The 17,376-nt window shown below is 40.7% G+C and overlaps 1 long non-coding RNA gene across 3 annotated transcripts in view; it reads right to left on the bottom strand.

The window, feature by feature from the left end:
- LOC108535771 (uncharacterized) overlaps window positions 1-17,376 on the bottom strand; it is a 40,419-nt gene that overhangs the window by 9,083 nt on the left and 13,960 nt on the right. Inside the window, exons 4-7 of one of the 3 annotated variants that reach the window (XR_001887323.1) lie at window positions 10,536-10,629; window positions 9,833-10,056; window positions 7,926-8,060; window positions 6,558-7,510 (exon numbers count right to left, since the gene is read on the bottom strand). This is a non-coding gene — a long non-coding RNA (uncharacterized LOC108535771). Of the gene's footprint in view, window positions 1-6,557; window positions 7,511-7,925; window positions 8,061-9,832; window positions 10,057-10,535; window positions 10,630-17,376 lie in introns of those variants that run through there. The other 2 variants (XR_001887324.1, XR_001887325.1) reach the window with 2 other exon arrangements.

Below are 17,376 nucleotides of genomic sequence, written 5' to 3'. Positions count from 1 at the left end.
TTTTTTTTTTTTTTTTTTTTTTTTTTGAGACGGAGTCTCGCTCTCTCGCCCAGGGTGGAGTGCAGTGGCCGGACCTCAGCTCACTGCAAGCTCCGCCTCCCGGGTTTATGCCATTCTCCTGCCTCAGCCTCCCGAGTAGCTGGGATTACAGGCGCCCACCACCTCGCCTGGCTAGTTTTTTGTATTTTTTAGTAGAGACAGGGTTTCACTGTCTTAGCCAGGATGGTCTCGATCTCCTGACCTCGTGATCCATCCGTCTCGGCCTCCCAAAGTGCTGGGATTACAGGCTTGAGCCACCGCACCCGGCCTGAAAATTCTTTTAAGAGTGTTGAATATTGGTCCCCACTCTCTTCTGGCATGTGGAGTTTCTGCCGAGAGATCTGCTGTTAGTTTGATGGGCTTCCCTTTGTGGGTAACCCAACCTTTCTCTCTGGCTGCCGTTAACATTTTTTCCTTCATTTCAACTTTGGTGAATCTGACAATTACGTGTCTTGGAGTTGCTCTTCTAGAGGACTATCTTTGTGGTGTTCTCTGTATTTGCCGAATTTGAATTCTGGCCTACCTTGCTAGGTTGGGGAAGTTCTCCTGGATAATATCCTGCAGAGTGTTTTCCAACTTGGTTCCATTTTCCCCGTCACTTTCAGTACAGCAATCAGATGCAGATTTGGTGTTTTCATATAGTCCCATATTTCTTGGAGGCTTTGTTGATTTCTTTTTACTTTTTTCTCTAAACTTCTCTTCTTGCTTCATGTCATTCATTTCATCTTCAATCACTGATACCCTTTCTTCCAGCTGAATGAGTAGGTTACTCAAGCTTGCGCATTTGTCACGTAGTTGTCGTGTCATGGTTTTCGGGTCTGTCAGGTCATTTATGGACTTCTCTATATCGGTTATCTAGTTAGCCATTCGTCAATTTTTTTTCACGGTTTTCAGCTTCTTTGCGCTGGGTTCGAACTTCCTCCATTAGCTTGGAGAAGTTTGATCACCTGAAGCCTTCTCTCAGCTCATCAAAGTCAGTCTCCATCCTACTTTGTTCCGTTGCTGATGAGCTGTGTTTCTTTGAAGGGGGAGAGACGCTCTGATTTGTAGAATTTTCAGCTGTTCTGCACACTTTTTCCCCATCTTTGTGGTTTTATCTACCTTTGGTCTTTGAAGATGATGATGTACAGATGGGAGTTTTGGTGTGGATGTCCTTTCTGTTAGTTTTCCTTCTAACAGTCAGCACCCTCAGCTGTAGGTCTGCTGGAGTTTGCTTGAGGTCCACTCCTGTTTGCCTGGGTATCAGCAACAGAGGCTACAGAAGAGTGAATATTGCTGAACAGCAAATGTTGCCGTCTGATCATTCCTCTGGAAGCTTCGTCTCAGAGAGGTACCCAGCCGTGTGAGGTGTGAGGTGTCAGTCTGCCCCTAGTTGGGGGTGTCTCCAAGTTAGGCTACTCGGGGGTCAGGGACCCACTTGAGCAGGCAGTCTGTTCATTTTCAGATCTCAAACTCCATGCTGGGAGAATCACTCTCTTCAAAGCAGTCAGACAGGGACATTTACATCTGCAGAGGTTTCTGCTGCCTTTTGTTTCGCTATGCCCTGTCCCCAGAGGTGGAGTCTGCAGAGGAAGGCAGGCCTCCCAGTTCGAACTTCCTGGCCACTTTGTTTACCTAATTAAGCCTCAGCAATGGTGGGCATCCCTCCCCCAGCCTCGCTGCCGCCTTGTGCTTAGATTTCAGACTGCTGTGCTAGCAATGAGGGAGGCTCTGTGGGCGTGGGACCCTCCGTGCCAGGTGTGGCATATCATCTCCTGGTGTTCCGTTTGCTAAGACCCTTGGTAAAGCATAGTATCAGGGTGGGAGTGACCTGATTTTCCAGATGTTGTGTGTCACAGTTTCCCTTGGCTAGGAAAGGGAATTCCCTTCCCCCTTGGGCTTCCTGGGTGAGGCGATGCCTTGGCCTGTTTTGGTTCTCACTCTTTGGGCCACACCCACTGTCCGACAGGCCCCAGTGAGATGAACCCAGTACCTCAGTTGGAAATGCAGAAATCATCTGTCTTCTGTGTCACTCAAGCTGGGAGCTGGAGGCTGGAGCTGTTCCTTTTCGGCCATCTTGGAACCACCCCACCATGCACCACCTTTTCTTAATCCAGTCTATTATTGGTGGACATCTGAGTTGGTTCCAAGTCTTTGCTATTGTGAATAATGCCAAAATAAGCATACATGTGCATGTATCTTTATAGCAGCATGATTTGTATGCCTTTGGGTATATACCCAGCAATGGGATGGCTGGGTCAAATGGTATTTCTAGTTCTAGATCCTTGAGGAATCGCCATATTGTCTTCCACAATGGCTGAACTAGTTTACAGTCCCACCAACAGTATAAAAAACATTCCTAATTCTCCACATCCTCTCCAGCACCTGTTTCCTGATTTTTTAATGATCGCCATTGTAGCTGGTATGAGATGGTACCTCATTGTGGTTTTGATTTGCATTTCTCTTATGGCCAGTGATGATGGACATTTTTTTCATATGTCTGTTGGCTGCATAAATGTCTTCTTTTCAGAAGTGTCTGTTCACATCCTTTGCCCACTTTTTGATGGGGTTGTTTGATATTTCTTGTAAATTTATTTGTTCTTTGTAGATTCTGGATATTAGCCCTTTGTCAGATGGATAGATTGCAAAAATTTTCTCCCATTCTGTAGGTTGCCTGTTCACCCTGACGGTAGTTGCTTTTGTTGTGCAGAAGCTCTTTAGTTTAGTGAGATTCCATTTGTCAATTTTGGCTTTTGTTGGCATTGCTTTTGGTGTTTCAGACATGACATCTTTGCTCTTGCCTATGTCCTGAATGGTATTGCCCAGGTTGTCTTCTAGGATTTTTATGTTCCTAGGTCTCATATTTAAGTCTTTGATCCATCTCGAGTTGACTTTAGTATAAGGTGTAAAGAAGGAGTGCAGTTTCAGTTATTGGCATATGGCTAGCCAGTTTTCCCAACACCATTTATTAAATAGGGACTCTCTTCTCCATTGCTTGTGTCAGGTTTGTCAAAGATCAGATGGGTGTAGAAGTGTGGTGTTATTTCTTAGGCCTCTGTTCTGTTCCATTGGTCTGTATCTTTGTTGTGGTACCAGTACCATGCTGTTTTGGTTACTGTAGCCTTGTAGTATAAAGTCAGGTAGCATGATGCCTCCAGCTTTGTTCTTCTTGCCCAGGATTGTCCTGGCTATGCGGGCTCTTTTTTGGTTCCATATGGAGATTAGTTTTTTCCAATTCTGTGAGGAAAGTCAGTGGTAGCTTGATGGGGATAGCATTGAATCTACAAATTCCTTTGGGCAGTAAGTCCATTTTCACGATATTGACTTCCTATCCTTGAGCATGGAAAGTTTTTCCATTTGTTTGTATCTTCTCTTACTTCCTTGTGCAGAGGTTTGTAGTTCTCCTTGAAGAGGTCCTTCACATCCCTTGTAAGTTGTATTCCTAGGTACTTTTTTCTCTTAGTAGGAACTGTGAATGGGAGTTCACTCATGATTTTGCTCTCTGTTATTGGTGTATAGGAATGCTTGTGATGTTTGCACATAGATTTTGTATCCTGAAACTTTGCTGAAGTTGATTATCAGCTTAAGGAGATTTTGGGCTGAGAAGACGGGGTTTTCTAAATACACAATCATGTCATCTGCAAAGAGTTACTTCCTCTCTTCCTACTTGAATACCTTTTATTTCTTTCTTTTGACTGATTGCCCTGGCCAGAACTTCCAATAGTATGTTGAATAGGAGTGGTGAGAGAGGGCATCCTTCTCTTGCGCCAATTTTCAAAGAGAATGCTTCCAGTTTTTGTCCATTCAGTATGACATTGGGTGTGGGTTTTTCATAAATAGCTCATTATTTTGATATGCGCTCCACTGATTCCCATTTTACTGCGAGTTTTTTTTAGAATGAAGCGGTGTTGAATTTTGTTGAAGTCCTTTTCTCCATCTATTGGGATAATCATGTAGTTTTTGTCATTGGTTCTGTTTATGTGATTGATTACGTTTACTGATTTGTGTATGTTCAATCAGCCTTGGATCCCAGGTATGAATCCGACTTGCCCATGGTGGATAAGCATTTTGATGTGCTCCTGGATTCGGTTTGCCAGTATTTTATTCAGAATTTTTACATCAATGTTCATCAGTAATATTGGCTTGAGATTTTTTGTGTGTGTGTCTCTTCTGGGTTTTTGTTATCAGGATGATGCTGGTCTCATAAAATGAGTTAGGGAGGAGTCCCTCTTTTTCTATTGTTTGGAATCGTTTCAGAAGTAGTGGTACCAGCTCCTCTATCTCTGGTAGAATTCAGCTTGTTAATCCTTCTGGTCCTCGACTATTTTTGGTTGGTAGGCTATTAATTACTCCCTCAATTTCAGTACTTGTTATTGGTTTATTCAGGGATTTGACTTCTTCCTGGTTTAGACTTGGGAGTGTATATGTATCCAATAATTTATCCATCTCCTCTAGATTTTTGTATTTCATTTGCGTAGAGGTGTTTATTCTCCGATGGTAGTTTGTATTTCTGTGGGATCAGTGGTGATATTCCCTATATCATTTTTTATTGCATCTATTAGATTCTTCTCTCTTTTCTTTTTAGTCTGGTAGCAGTCTATTTTGTTGATCTTTCCAAAAAACCAGCTCTTGGATTCATTGATTTTTTTTGATGGGTTTGTCATGTCTCTATCTCCTTCAGTTCTGCTCTGATCTTAGTTATTTCTTGTCTTCTGCTAGCTTTTGAATTTGCTTGTCCTTGCTTCTCTAGTTCTCTTAATTTTGACGTTAGGGTGTCGATTTTACATCTTTCCTGCTTTCTCTTGTGGGCATTTAGTAATCCTGAGTTCTAGTTTGGTTGCTCTATGGTCTGAGAGACTGTTTGTTATGATTTCCATTCTTTTACATTTTCTGAGGAGTGTTTCACTTCCAATTATGTGGTCAATTTTACAGTAAATGTGATGAGGTGCTGTGAAGAATGTATATTCTGTTGATTAGGGGTCAAGAGTTCTGTAGATGTCTATTAGGTCTGCTTGGTCCAGAGCTGAGGTCAAGTCCTGAGTATCTTTGTTAATTTTCTGTCTTTATCTGTTTAATATTGATAGTGGGGTGTTAAAGTCTCCCACTATTATTATGTGGGAGTCCAAGTCTCTTTGTAGATCTCTAAGAACTTGCTTTATGAATCTGTGTGCTCCTTGTACTGGGTGCATATATATTAGGGACAATTAGCTCTTGTTGCATTGATCTCTTTACCATTATGTAATGTCCTTCTTTGTTCCTCTTAATCTTTGCTGGTTTAAAGTCTCTTTTATCTGAGATTGGGATTGCAACTTTTTTTTTGCTTTCCACTTGTCCACTTGCTTGGTAAATATTCCTTCATCCCTTTATTTTAAGCCTATGTGTGTCTTTACATGTGAGATGGGTCTCCTGAATAGAGCATGCCGATGAGTCTTGACTATCTAATTTGCCAGTCTATGTGTTTCAATTGGGGCATTTAGCTAGTTTACATTTAAGGTTAATATTGTTATGTGTGAATTTGATCCTGTCATTATGATGCTAGCTGGTTGTTTTGCCCGTCAGTTGATATAGTTTCTTCATAGTGTCAATGTTCTTTACAATTTGGTAGGTTTTTGCAGTGGCTGGTACCAGTTGTTCCTTTTAATTTTGTAACTACTTGCCATTGTATCCATCTTAGAACATTGATCAAATAATCACAAATATCATAGAGATGATACTCTCTGCTATTAACCAAATTTTCCTTCTTTGTGAAACCAACTGACTAAATTCTTCAATTTTGGTATTTAGAAATAATTTATAATTTATTTTTGGTGGAATTTCGTACAAATTCTCCAAAAACCAATAATAACCAATTTTATTGGGAATGTATTAAATGTAATTTTATTTTTTGATCAATGAAGACTAATTTTCTAATTTTGTTCAAAATTTTTAGATTGTCTTGCATAATAAAATTACAGAGAATGTTTACTGCCACATATAAATTCAAAAGACTTGTTAGTTTACATTGTCCATTTAATGTTGACCAAAATTGCTTGAAATTTTCAGAAAAAAAACTTTTGGTAAGCGTAAGGAAAGTTTGATTGCATTTTGTTTATAATCTTGTTCTTTTGTTTTCATTCTGACTTGGCAGGCTGCACACTTTTTTTTTTTTTTAGTTTCACGTAGGTTGTGGCCATTCGTTTTCTATCTTAAGTCTTATTTGATTGTTCTTCCAGAAAAAAATTTAACATTTGCAGTGCTGTATCTGGATTAAGCAGTTTGGTTGGAGGAATTTAAACCTTTAGATTACAAAACAGCTTACTTTCAATTGTCATAGCTGACACTGAATCTATGCCTAAGGGTGTAAGCAATGTGGATACTGGAATGTCTCTGAATTTTATATTAATGCATTTACTAGCTAAATAAGTAATATACTGATCTGTTGATATCTGAGATGAAGAATGAATAAAATCCACGTAAAAATCTTCCATAAAACTAAATTTATCTTGGAATTCTTAGTAAAAATAAATTCTTTTGAGATGAAACTTCGGGAAGTTTTCCTATAATTTCTTGAAATCTAGTTTGACAGTACACTGTAGTCTGATTGTTCTGCATTCTTCATTCTGATTTTCCAGGAACCTGCATTTTTTAATGAATCAGAAATTGGACTTCTCAATAAAATAATCACAACAGAACAATCTCCTTTCTGTAGAAAAAAAAAAAAAAAAACACCACTATTTCAAGGCCAGAGAGCCCCCTTTATTATATGGCTTGTTGAGAATTACTCAGAAGCAAGCATGATTGAAGATACTGATGGATTTGAGGTATTTAAGGAGTTTTCTCTGGTGGCTAAAATGCTTTGAAAATAGTTTGTGCAGCATGTTGTAAGGTATTAAAGTGTTCCTGGGGTATCTTTATTTAGTGTTTGAATTCTCCACAAGAAGAAAATATAATAAAACCCTTGATTTAAATCTTCATTGTATCACCTACTCTCGTTTCACTTGCTTTTTCATTTCTGAAACCCAATATACTTAGAGTCATAAGGCAAATATTTAGCTATTTCAAATACATTGCCTAGAGCAATTCGTGGAGGCATTTCACCACGGTTTTGAAGCACCTGAATTGTGACATTGGTTTCCACATTTTCTAGAAGCAAGTTATCATTAGATTGTGTTTGTTTACTATACAGGAACACTATCTGTTCTAGTCTTCATAGCATGGAACCATATTTGTCTGTAAAGAACCTACACACTTTACACTTCAAAGTGGTTTTCTATAGATGACCTTTATGTATATACCCACTTTCCGCTCCAGATTTTTGCCAATCTTTGGTGGAAAAACAGCTTTTTCTTCTATCTTTCTGGTTCTTGTGGGCATGACAAATGCCATTTGCAAGAAGCAGTCTAAAAGCACTGGATAGATACAATATTCACGCATTACTCTCTGGATATCTTCATTGACTGCTTGTTGTTATGTCATCCTTTAGCTCATCACAGAATGAAACAATGGCTTTTAACTGTTTGAAAATAACATCCAACATAAAAGAGGCATTCAGAAAGTTCATCACTGTTTAAAATCAACTTACATTTACTAGCAACTCTAGAAAGCATCTTCTTTCTGTAACTTAAGAATTTGGTAGACAGCAACTATATTAGAATTCTTCCAAGGCATCCTGCAGTGATTATGGAATCACATCTTTGTATCTCGACAGAATGATTTTACATCTTTTATTATGTCTAACATGACTTGGCAAAACAATATCTCACAAGGAAACCAAGTCTACCTTGGAACTATTACATTAAGTTTAAAATAAACAATTTTTCAAGTTATCTAGAAATACTAAAACTAAATACCACTTACCTCTAAAATATTCTCTGGCACTACATCTTCATTTGCATACTCTTTCACTGTCATCTTGTAAAATGACTTACCTGATTTTGCTGGTAAAAGCTGACATTTACATTTTCATCATGCTTAACGGTTATAAAATTATTTTTCGTTTTCTTTTTTCACCCACTGGCAACATTTCATGACTCTAAAGCACTTATATTCTCATCATCTCATTTCTGCAGAGAAATAACACAAAGCAATATGATTTTTTAAAATCATCCAGATAGGAGTTTATGATTTATGTACTTGAACAACCATTTAATTTGTTCTTTTTTAAGTTATCTGCTGCAGTGCTTTCTTAAAAACATTAGATTTGCTCTTCTATTTTGTGCTAGGACATGAAACAAGGTAAAGAAAGAAGGTTGAGGCCTCATTTAACATGGGCCTACAATACTTTTCTGGGTGTTAAGGAGATCATAAAAACACCATCAAAACTATAAGTTAAAGTGCATTGACTGAATTTTTAAAATAATAATGAGACACAAAAAAGTTTCAAATTATTTTTGTTGAAACAAATGTTTTGTAATTGTAATCTTTTCAAGGGACAGGGCTGCTATGTTGCTCAGAGTACAGTGACAGAATACAGTGGCTATTCACTGGTACCATCATTTCACACTACAGCCTTGAACTCCTGGGCTCAAGTGATCTTCTGGAGTAGCTGGGACTATAGTTGTGCACTACCGCACCTGGCTTTTGTGATTTTCCCCAACTTGAAAAATAGTCAAACTTTAGACAATTTTTTAAATAAGTCAAGCATAGTTGAACTATTTTGTTCCTTACCAACTCTATAGTTCATACGCCTTGTCATTTTTGGATTCACTTTGAGATCCCCAGAAATAGACTCTTACTGAGTGAAATCACATGATGATGTTACCGATCTGGGTGATCCTTGGTTGTTTTCTTGGAAAAAAGAATTTACCCAAAAGACCAATTTGTAAAGCAAGCAAGAGTTTTATTGCGGAAGTACAAGTACACTCCAAGTGATAGGCTAACCCTGCTGGAAACATCCCGAAGATATTTTGCACTGTGATCTTCTATTGTCTTAGTTCCTTCTTTACCCAGTTGTCATCAAAGTTTGGGGGATCCTCCCTTACTGTGATTAATGCACATGTATGGAAACCAGTGATCAGTGGTGGCACTGCTTATTATCTAATGGTGGCACTGCTTATTATGGCCATCCCAGGAAGGTATAGCCATCAATTTTGTACTCATTGTGCCTGCTCAGCTCTCAGGAATTCCCCTTTTGCCTTTTTCCTTCCTTATCAGGATCCAGTTAACAATATTCTGACAGTTCGGCCATGGAATAAGTACTGGGCATCCTAAAAGGTGTTCCAGAGCATTCTTTCCAACATGGATACCTCCCCCTCTTGCCTGCTCATATCTGTCTACTCTTACATTTCTCCCTCAAGGAGTTGGGACTCACAAATCTTTTGGGAGATGGGGCAGAGGTTATTCTCTGTAGCTATCTGCTGATGAAAAGGGGGCATCGAAGGTCTTTAGGGTCCTTCCTCCTTGCTTGCTATCATGGTGAGGAGGTTTTGACAATTGTTGCTATCTCTTGGAAGGTTTAACCTGTGGTGTCTAGAGGAGATATGCAGGGACTTTGTTGTCCTGGAGGGAAAGAAAGAGGTTGATATCGCCATCAAAAGACTATTTAAAGTCTAGTGGCTTCTCGGTGGGAGGAAATAAACTGAAAAGATTGAGAAAGCAAGGCCCCAAAAGGAGAAGGAAGACAGAGGCCAGGGATCCCATTAAAGGGAAGAGCTGAGACTGAAGAGCAGGAGACACCCCAGCAGAGCCAACCCTTAGTAGCCCTTTCCTAAAGGTGAGAGGCCTGGTTTATAAGGTCTCTAATGTGGTCCTGAACCTGCCCTGATCTGTTAACAGAAAAGTACAAGAATTATATTACAAATCCGAAAACCAAAAGAAGAGAGATACTATAACTAACCTTGGAAAAGTAGTTCTCCATTCTGATATTTGAAGACAATGAGCTTGAGGTAGGATTCCTTAAGTCTTCTCTTGGATTATGTATTCTGTTGAGACCTCTAAACTGTCATTAAACTTTCCACTGCAAGGTGATTCTAGGATTGGGATCATAACACACATACCCAACAAAGATCTGGTCTGCTCCTTCACTAGAAGTTTGGTGCTAAAATCTGCTAGAATTTCCTTCTGTGAAGATTGCAAAAGACAAATGCTAAGTGTTTATTTTTTCCCCAAATTGTAGGAGATTGGTCAGGGTGGTGGGAGAAATTTTAGGAAAAAGATGCAAACCTTCCTGGAAGGCCAGGAGGTTTTGCAAAAGCTTTTCAAAAGAGGATTTGGCTGATGGCAGCTGAATTCTCTCAGGGTAGAAAACAAGGAAGTGTAAGGGAATTGATCTAGGTAAGTTAGTTTGCTTAGGCCTCAGAATCTGGCCTTTAATCATCCACATGCAGGACTGCTCTCTCTGGTGGGGAGAAGACCATCTTAATTACCCACAAGTTGTGGCTGACTCAAAGCCTTTGTCATTAAATCTGTAGTAAATAAATTCCCACAGCGCTGGCTTGTCAGGGCTGTGGCTCCTGTGACTCTTTACAGCACCCTCTTTGGTGTTTGTGAGTGGCCCAGTCCCCTAGCCGCCAGCCCAGACAAAAAACCTGTCTGCGTACATTTTTTCATCCATTACTCGGCGAGGGTCTGCAGGTCAGATCCAGCAGGCAGTGTCCCTGTGTGAGGAAAGCTGCAACAAATCACGATGGAATCCTTGAAAATGAAGGTGAAGAGACTGTGTAGTCAGTAAGTCAGTAAGTCACTGGTGCCCGCTTGGGATTTCCAAGTTTGAGGGAATTGTTCAGGCTAGGGTTTCATCATGGGGCAACAGTTATCAGCTCAGCAGCAACAGTATATAAAAGTATTGAAACAGTTGCTTAAAACTAGTGAAGCCTCGGTTTCGCAGGCTCAATTAAGGTACCTAATACAAACTCTTGTTTCCCATAACCCATGGTTTCTGAAAGAAGGCACGCTAGATGCAGAGCTCTGGGAGCAAGTGGGGAGAAATCTTAAACATCATCATACACAAAGGCAACAGCTCCCAGTAACATCTCTAATGTTACAGGCCTTAGTCAGGGCTGCTTTGGTCCTGCTCTACAAAGAAGAGCCCAAAAAGGGAAGGGAAGAGGAACCATCACCTAACTTACCACCTCATCCTTCTCCCTAAGCCCAGCCATTACCAGGCAAAAATAACAAAGAGGAAATGAGGGTTTTGCCTGAGCCCCCTCCTCCAATACAACTGGAAAAAAGACAAGGGATACACTACAGCTCTGGGACCCTGTCTTAGGCAAGTGGCATTAGAAGGGGAGCTCTTACCCTGCCCGGTAATGCAAGATCAACAAGGCAATCAGGTATATGAACGCATTTCTTTTGACACTTATAAAGGGATAAGAAAACGCATTAAACAAAAAGGAGCCACTAGCCCATTTACAAAAGGAATAATTGAAGCCATAGCAGACTACCACATGACCCCATGGAACTGGTCAGTGCTAGTTAAAATAGCTTTGGAGCCCAGCCAATACCTCCTGTGGAAGGCAGAATATGATGAGTTGTGAGAACAAGCCAACCAGAATCAAGTGGCCGGGCAAGACATAACAGCTGCTATGCTCCAGGGGAGGAGTCCCCATGCCAAAGTACAACTACTAAATTTTGTTCCCCAAGCCTATACACAAGTGTCTTTGTGTGCTGTCAGGGCTTGGGACCGAATTCCTGAAAGCAGAGTTCAAGAGGGATCTTTTATAAATGTTTGACAAGGGCCTCAGGGCCATTTATAGAATTTATTAATTGGTTAACCCAGGAAATTAAGAGACAAATTAGTCATGCCCAGGCCGCTGATATCTTATTGTTGCAATTGGCTTATGAAAATGCTAACATCGACTGTCAGCAAGTAATGCAGGCAAGCAGAGGAAAGGCAGACACAGTCAGGGAACTTATACGAGCATGTCAACTGGTGGGGACCGAAATACACAAACATACAAATATTGGCTATGGCATTAAGACCTCCTAAAATGAAAAGGGAGAAAAACCCAAATTGTTTTCTATGCGGAGAGCCAGGTCATATGAAGAGGGAATGCCCCAATAGTAGAGACCAAGGCAACTCAGGAAAAGAACCCCCTTCTCTATGCCCCAATGTAAAAGGCGAAACATTGAGCAAATCAATGCAGGTCCAAATTTGATAAAAATGGCAACACCCCAAGTAATCTGGAGGGAAACTTCATGAGGGGCTGGCCCTAGGCCCTGCTCCTAACTGGGGCAATGTCAGTGACTTTCCTCGATTGGATGCAAAGCCCACAGTCTTCTCTCTCACAGCAGCCACCACTGGCAGCAAAGGACTGGACTTACTCTGCCCAAAGAATTAGTGCTAAAAGAAGCAGAAGGCCCTAAAAGGGTTCCAACTGGAATCTTGGGTCCACTGCCTCTGGGAACAGCGGGATTAGTCCTGGTTAGGGCGATCAATCCTAACCAGTAAAGGAATCAGTGTGCTCACTGGGGTAACTGTAGTGATTATCAAGGGGAGATATTAGTTATGATGGAATGTAAAGGTCTGCATAGTCTTTCCCCCTGGATCAAAGACAGCTCAGTTACTATTTTTACCATACTGGGTCTCCAACGCCCAGGGAAAGGAAAGGAGAAAGGGAAGTTTTGGAAGCACGGGAGCCACAGGAGTATACTGGAACCAATTAATCACTCATCAGAGACCCATGATTACCTTAAAAATTGGAAATAAAATTTTACTGGCTTATTGGACACAAGGGTGGAGATTTTGATCACTAGTGATCAAAATCGGCCAGAAACTTGGCCTTGGGTCACTCAGGAACAAAAAATTGTTGGCATCAGGGAAGCACACACAGCCAAGCAGAACACCCCCCCACCCCCACCCAAACATGTTGCGATTCAGAGGGAAGAAAAGCAGTTATACAACCTCTAATCATGTCAATTTCTGTTAACCTTTGGGGATAGGGCCTTTTAGCCCAATGAAGAGGGGTCACTCCGCAGACCCCTTTCTAATAATGGCCACTGTTATGATCCCTCCCCTACCCCTAACGTGGCTCTCTCAAAATCCTATTTGGGTAGAAAAGTAGCCTTTAAAGGGAGAGAAATTACGATAAGCCCAAGAATTAGTTGAGGAACAATTAAAAGACAGCCATATAGAACCATCAAACAGCCCTTGGAATTCGCCCATTTTCAAAATTCCCACAAAGTCTAGCAAGTGGAGACTTTTGCATGACTTACGGGCTATCAGTGCTAGTTTGCAACCTATGGGGCCCCTTTAACAGGGCCTCCTTTCCCCCACAGTGATTCCTCAAGTTTTGGCTATAGTCATGATTGACTTAAAAGACTGCTTTTATACTATTTCCCTTGCAGAACAGGACAGAGAAAAATTTGCATTTACTATACCAGCTATCAACAGTGAAAGAGTAGCTAGCTGATTTCATTGTAAAGCGCTTCCTCAAGGAATGGTAAACAGTCATACCATGTGTCAGTATCATGTAAATCAAGCTTTGCTCCCCAGTAGAAAAGAATTTCCTAATTGCAAGATTATTATTCATTTTATGGATGATATTACTGGCAGCCCCAACAGAGTCAGTATTTTTAAGTCTGCATGCCTCTGTCATAAAGAATACACAGTTACGAGGTTTAATCACAGCACCTGAAAAAGTACAAATGTCCTCTCCTTGAAAATTTCTTGGATCCATACTAACTTCTCGGTCAGTAGGACCTCAAAAGGTTAAATACTAGCAACTTACATATCTTAAATGATTATCAAAAATTACTAGGCAATATTATTTGGCTTGGGCATAACTACTAATAAGTTGCAAAACCTGTTTTCTATCCTAAAGGGCAATACAGCCCTAAACTCTCCCAGGTATTTAACTCCTGCAGCAGAAAGGGAAATTGAGGAACTAGAGCAAGCTATTTCTCAGAGGCAACTAGATCACACAGACCCAAAATATTCAGTTCAATTGTTTGTTTATCCTACTAAACATTCTGCAATAGGATTAACAAGCCAGATGGCTCCAGGGCTATGCTTCCTAGAATGGGTTTTTTGCTCACATACAGGGACTAAAACCCTATCTCCCTATAACCAGCTAGTTCGTAAAGTCATCTATTCAGGCCACAAATGATGCAATCAGTTGCTAGGTTATGACCCTGATGTCATCAGAATTCCTTTGAGTGAAATGCAATTTGAAGCAGCATTGCCCCTATCTAGATCTTCAGATAGCACCCTCTCATTATGCAGGTCATATAGAGCATGCCCTCCCTGCTGACAAACTAATTCAGTTCTTATCTCATACTCCTGTAGTTGCGCCTACAAAGTAGTTCACTCCCCATACCTAATGCTTTAATGGTTTTTACTGATGGCTCTGGTAAAAATGGAAAAGTGGCTATTTGGTGAAGACCACATAATTTCCTCACTCATTCTGGATTTAACAGCACTCAGAGACCTGAGGTTGGAGCCTTAATATTGGTGCTGGAGACGTTTTCTACTCAGCCTATCAATATTGTTAGTGACTCTGCTTACTTTATTGCGGAACCTTGTGACAGCCCTCATTAAGTCTACTCTCGAGCCCACACTGTGTGCACTTTTTCTGCAACTTCAGCAATTGCTAGATCAATGTACACATCCTATTTTTATCACATGTATTTGAGCCCACAGCTTACTGCCTGGCCCACTAGTTCATGTCAATGATCAAGCAGACTGCAAGTTACGACGTCACTGCTTAACCAAGTCACCCAATTGCATCCATATTTCCACCAAAATTGGAGGAGCTTAACTAAACAATTCCAACTTACCCAAAGACTAGCTAAACAAATTACCCTGCAATGCCCAGATTGCCAGCTCACAGGCACGTCTCCTCCTTCAATGGGTGTTAACCCTAGAGGACTAGAACCTAATCAGTTATGGCAAACAGATGTTACACACGTCCCTGAATTTGGAAAACTAAGATATGTACATGTATCCATTGATATCAATTCTCACCTAATTAGTGCACATGCTTTTCCTGGAGAGTCCACCAGATATGTCACTAAATATCTTCTTTTAACTTTTGCATTTATAGGGTGGCCCACAAAAATTAAAACTGACAATGATCTGGCTTATGCCAGCTCACAAGTTAAACAATTTTGTCACATGTGGAACATCCAACATTCCACAGGTATCCCATATAATCCCCAAGGACAGGCCATAGAATGTGCCCATCCCACCTTTAAATATATGCTTAAAAACTACAAAGGGGGAATATGAGTAAGGATCCTGCAACACTATTGGCACAAGCCTTGTTTACCTTTAATTTTTTAAGTTTAACTAAATTTCAGTCAGCTGTAGAAAAGCACTTTGCTAAAATCTCTCACGACATAAAACCCATTTTTATGAAAAGACGTAAACATTAATGTATGGTGTGGTCCAAATGATTTGCTAACATGGGAAAGAGGATATGCTTGTGTTCACACTCCCTCAGATCCTCTTTGGATTCCAGCATGACACATCAAACCATACTACGGTGTGGCTAGGATCCAACCCGGTACCAGAAATGAAGAAAACGACCCTGCAGGACCCGCAGTCCCGGACGATGCAGCTTCTCAGACAACGCAAGCCCTGGACACTACCTGGGAGATGCTGAAGAAGACAACTCAGGAGGCTAAGCAAATCCTGCTCTAGACACAGACACCATTCGCTCCAGATAATCTGTTCCTTGCTATGCTCTTTGTTGTACATTGCAACTCGCATAGGGTATTGATCCTTTTTATGCTCTCATTTTGCCTGCAACTCGTACTTGCTACACTCTATTGGGCTCATCTCTTAGATCTGCCTTTTTTTCCCCAGCCTGTTACTTGGGCAGACACCCCCTTCTCAGCCTCTAATAATGTAACTGCTTGGCTAGGAGGGATTGACTTTACCCAAAGTGGGGTCCCTCATTAATAGCACACGTTGACTAAGGTGCCAGGTAACACTACATATCACTCCACTATCCTCCCACTGTAAGTTATAATAGTTCTAATCTTTACTGTGTACCTGCCCAAACACAATTATGGCTAGGTTATGGCAAAGGAAATGCCTTAACATTCTTGGTTGCAGGTAGTCTTAAACCGGGCAATGCAACCAATGCCACTTTTCCCAACATTCCTTCCTGTGCTAAAGAATGCAGGCAGGAAAGTAATGGATCCACTTTGGCTGGTAGGTCTGTCACAGGGGATAAGCCCATAGCCTCCAGTTAGGCAATTATAACATCTTAGACGGGAGCCTCTACTGCCATTTGCAGAGCAACCATACTGATGTCAGCATCCATTGTGGCATCAATCACAATTTTGTAGCTACGTTCCATTCCCCTATAATTTCAGCTGATGAGGGGATGGGATATGCCAGACCCCAAGTAAAGTCCATGCCATCCCAAGACACTTTATGGTGCCTGGGACATCTTAGCACCTCCCTTAACACCTGGCATGGGACACATCATAATTAAAGTAACAATTATACTATAACCTTTATTCATAATCACACAGATCAGTGCCTCATTTGCACTAGCCATCCATATGTTTTCCTTATGGGATCAATATTTCCATTACACCCCAAAACTCCATGTTTGTGACCTGAGTGCAAGGACAGGCTTAGTTTGCCTCATGCATCACTAATTACAATATATTTAATTTCAATATTACTAGTGTCATGGTATTAAGGAAACAATTTGAAGCATTCCTACCAATTTGACACACGGATGGCAAGGTTCCTCTGCTCTTGCCACCTTAGAACATGCCGTGTCCCAGGTCAGACACAAAAGATTCACAGGCACACTTTTAGCCTTTATAGTCTCAGCCATAGTCATCCTGGCAACTGCTAATGCTGCTGTGGCCTTCATTACTGAATCAGTACAAACAGCTACCTTTGTAGAAAACTTGGCCAGAAATATGTCTAACGAGTTTCTCTTACAGCAGGGTATAGATCAAAAGATTCTTGCATGCCTGCAAGCCCTCCAAGCTGTCTCAGAATATGTAGGGGAGTGGCAAGATGCACTGGCATTCCAACGGCAATTAAACTGTGACTTGGAGCATAAGCATATCTGTGTGACCTCTCTACCTTGGAATCAATCAATACATAGTTGGGATGAGGTGAAATAACACCTCTGGGGAACCTTACATGATAATTTAACAGCAGACATAAGGCAACTTAAAACTAAAATTCTAGAATCCCTAAATGCCATAGCTCTACACACCCAACAAACAGTCATATGGAAGAATGTGTGAGAACATCTCTCCTGGATAGACTCCCACTCCTGAGGGTCAATCCTTGACTGAAAAAGAATGTTACTGATTATACTTACGTTTGTCTTATGTTATTTACTAATTCTATGATGAAAAACTGGAATACGAGTTACAACTTCTGTGCCTGACAAATCTGTTGCTTCACACATCTGTACTCTTCAATCAAAAAACCTGATGCAAAAAAAAAAAAAAAAAAAAAAA

The sequence above is a fragment of the Rhinopithecus bieti genome, unplaced genomic scaffold, assembly GCF_001698545.2.
Source record: "Rhinopithecus bieti isolate Rb0 unplaced genomic scaffold, ASM169854v2 scaffold_1368, whole genome shotgun sequence".
NCBI classification, from domain to species: Eukaryota; Metazoa; Chordata; class Mammalia; order Primates; family Cercopithecidae; genus Rhinopithecus; species Rhinopithecus bieti.
This window is presented reverse-complemented; position numbering and strand designations above follow the sequence as displayed.